This window comes from Arachis ipaensis, chromosome B01 (assembly GCF_000816755.2).
Source record: "Arachis ipaensis cultivar K30076 chromosome B01, Araip1.1, whole genome shotgun sequence".
Taxonomy (NCBI): Eukaryota; Viridiplantae; Streptophyta; class Magnoliopsida; order Fabales; family Fabaceae; genus Arachis; species Arachis ipaensis.
This window is the reverse complement of record NC_029785.2, coordinates 16428464-16432231: the sequence shown is the minus strand read 5'-3', so window position 1 is coordinate 16432231 and position 3768 is coordinate 16428464. Positions and strand designations below refer to the sequence as shown.

Below are 3768 nucleotides of genomic sequence, written 5' to 3'. Positions count from 1 at the left end.
AAAACTAATATGATACAATATTATTAACGAAAAAGCTCTACATCTATATAAAAATTATCTGCCAGTGGTGGTCATACTGCTGAATATTAAAACTGTGGACTTTTTTTGTGTCCTTATCATAGTACTTGTCGCGATACGTTCCCACGATAAAATTCTACAAAATCAACATCAGTTAAATCATATTTCACCGAACCGAACAAAAATTATATGCTGAATAAAACACGAAAAACATTCGATCTTCAAGAGAAAAATTTTCTTAATCCAAAAGTACTCAAAAGAAGACATAAGAATCAGGTGAACCAATATTAACATTCTCACTTAACCGAAAAGTAATAAGCAATGAATAAGAAATTTACTTACTACAATATCCATCGGCACAATGTATATTTGTTCTTGATACTGTTTAGTTTTTATTTCGTTCAGAATCAAGCTGTGTATACTAACCACCTACAGGATGAAAATTTATGAGACATACTATATAAGAGTGTTTAAAAAAATTATTGATGTTAATGCAATTGGCAAAGGATTTTACCATGGCATGCACTTGTTCTTCGGACTTTAGAGACGTGAAATATTCTCTTAATCCCTCGTAGTGTCCCTCATGTTTCAAGACAAATAATTGTTCATATTCATTGGTACTATCTTTTATCTGTTTTACATGTGTCATCCAATGATAACACTTTTCAATCAGCTCGTTCGTTATTTTTGTCTTTTTCTGCGGAGTTCTGTAAACTTGAGCTGCTAGTAATGTTGGTTCTGAAGATGTTCCTTCAGCATATTTTAATGCTGCTTCCACTCTAGCATCTATTACCGCCTCTGCCAGGATGTCAAGCTGTGAATCACTCTCTTGAGAGACCTGAGTTGGTTGAGATGCTGGTGGACTTATCCCAAGGCTAAAGGAAGGCCTTTCATATTCCCTTTCCCTAGGTTTAGCAGCACTATAGGATGATAGATATTTAACAATGATATTAAACAAAAATGATATTTAATCAATATAGTGAACCGAAATCCAAACAAGTAGTGAACCCAAATTTAAATTAACAGTAAACCGAAATGATATTAAACAAAAATGATATTAAAGAAAATCAAGTAACATACCTGTCAAATGATGACAAGATTAGAGTTTCTTTTTCTGATTGCCATGCCACCGGAAGTTCTTTGGATTGTTCTTCATCAGTAACTTGATAGACATCGGCATCCTTGAAAAACTGTTCAATAACAGAGCTTGTAATAGACCCCGTAACACCCTGCTTGTTGGGTTCTGGAGGGCAGCTACAAAAAACAAAACAGAGTCCAAAGACAACAACACATTGAATTCATTTCTGGTTTCAACCGAACCATAATTAAACCATGTATAAGCAGTAAACATTATCGATATTTATATAAGCAGTAAATCTTACACATCAACAGTTGCTTCTTGTTTGGATTGTTGCTCTGTTGGTTCTTCGCAGGGATGTTCCAGAGGTCTGCTTCATTAAACAGTAAACATTTCTATAATTATCCCAAACTATTATCATATTTAACAATGATATTTAACAGAAATTACACTAATCATTATAGTGAACCGAAAACCAAACCTATACTGAACCAAAACCCAAACGTACAATGAACCGAAATTATATTAAACAAAAGTGATATTAAAGAATTTAATGCTTACACATTAGCAGGTGCTTCTTGTTCTGATTCTTGTTGCACTGGTGGTTCTTGGGCTTGTTGTTCTTGTTCTTTTGCAGGGCTATTGCATTAAACAGTAAAGATTTCTATAATTATCCCAAATTATTATCATATTTAACAAGAGATATTTTACAGAAATTACACTAATCATTATAGTGAACTGAAAACTATACTTATACTGAACCAAAACCAAAACTTACAGTGAACCGAAATTATATTAAACAAAAGTGATATTAAAGAATTTAATGCTTATACATTAACAGGTGCTTCTTGTTCTGATTCTTGTTGCACCGTTGGTTCTTGGGCTTTTTGTTCTTGTTCTTTTGCAGGGCTGTTGCATTAAATAGAAAACAGTTCAATAACAACCACTAAAATTAATAAAAAGAATTTTTATGTGAAACTTACTCTTCATTAGAAACTTCATACACATAGTCATCTTTCATTAAGTCTTCAATTACAGAACTCGTAAGAGATACTGTAACACCTTACTTTTCAGCTTCTTAAGGGCAGTTGTAATAAGCAGAAGAGAGTCCAAAGACAAGAACAGATTGAACTCATTTTTGGTTTCAACTAAACCATAATTAAACCATTTATAAGCAGTACACATTGAACAAGATTCATGTGGTGAATAAATATTTATTAACTTACTCATTATTAGATGTTTGTTGTGTTTCTTCTTGTGGAGGGACATACATGAAGTCATCCTTCATCAACTCTTCCTGAACTGAACTTGGAAGAGACAATGCAAGAGGATGTAAACAAAAATAAAGTTAATGTTGAATAATTAGAATAATTAGAATTTGTTTTGAAAAATAGGAATTTGCACATTGAAACACTCACACTTCCAAAGGTTCAGAACGAGTTTGTTGTTGAAACTCAACGATTTGTACTTCAGATTCAGGTGTAGCTCTAGTGAAATTTAAACGCAATTTTCTTTTGATTAATTAAACAAAAATTATTAACTAAATTTAAAAGAGTAACATAAATATTTTTAACTTACACTTGTGCAGTTTTAGACGTCTTTCTTGGGAAGATTTTCTTTTTTCTAAAATATTTGATCGGGGTTTTCGGGGTATTTTTTCTAAAAAAAATAATAAATTAAAATTAAAAACCAAGATTAAAAGTAGAGGTCTAGAAAGACAATAAATTTATTTTTGGGCAACCACCGAACCGAAAATACAATATGCAGTGAACCAATTTACCTGATATTGCTTGCAGCATCTACAGAAAGTGTAGAGCTTCCTTTTATCTATAAAACTTGCTCACTATCAATATTTATAGTTGGCACACTAAGCAATATAAATAAATATTAGTAATTGAATCTAGAGGAATTAGAAAAGGTTGTAGCAAAAGTAAGCCAAGTAAGAAAAAGAATTCAGGAATAATAAACTGAATCTTACGTCTGAGAGAAATCATTTTGTCCCTGTGGAGAGTCAAACTGATCCGGAGCAATGTTTATTGACTGAGCTCCATCATTTCTTTTCTTTGATCTTTTCTCTCTTATTATCTCCAATGCTTGTTTTCTTTTTTCGGCAGCATTGTCTTTTTCTTGTTCAGTTCTGAAAGTTCATAAAATATCAAGAAACCTAAAATGTAAGTATCAGTAAAAGAAAATATGATTCGAGAAACTTACTCATTCTCAGGTTGGGTTGGTGTTTTTGCCACTCTTTTTGGTTTTTTTTTTTTTCTTTTTATTATGGATGTTTTCTCAGTTTCATTTTCTCTGTAAAACAGATAAACACATTGAATTTATACCGGAGATAAGACACTAATGATGAAGTCAACCAAACCCAAAGATAACACCGAACTGAAATACGTTAAACTGCTAAACCGAATCCTAGAAGGCCACCAAACCGAAAATAGATATATATGCAATCAACAAAAATACTTAATCGTTTTCAGATTCGCTTGGCACATGCTTTGTTTTTTTGGTGTGTTTTTTAACCACCTTCAATGGTTGTTTTCTTTTTTTGTGGTTTTTTTTATTTCTTCTTCTATGCAATACATAAGAACTAATTTAAGCAAATACAAATTAAATAAAATTGATATGAAAATTAAACTTACTATGTTTTTTTCTTTTTTATTTTATTTTCT

At 31.4% G+C, this 3768-nt stretch overlaps 1 long non-coding RNA gene across 1 annotated transcript; it reads right to left on the bottom strand.

Annotated features, from left to right (window-relative positions):
• On the bottom strand, positions 2517-2917 carry LOC110268414. The gene is made up of 3 exons (XR_002356525.1): positions 2877-2917; positions 2675-2755; positions 2517-2583 (listed from the first exon to the last, which is right to left on the bottom strand). It is a non-coding gene; the product is annotated as an uncharacterized LOC110268414 (long non-coding RNA).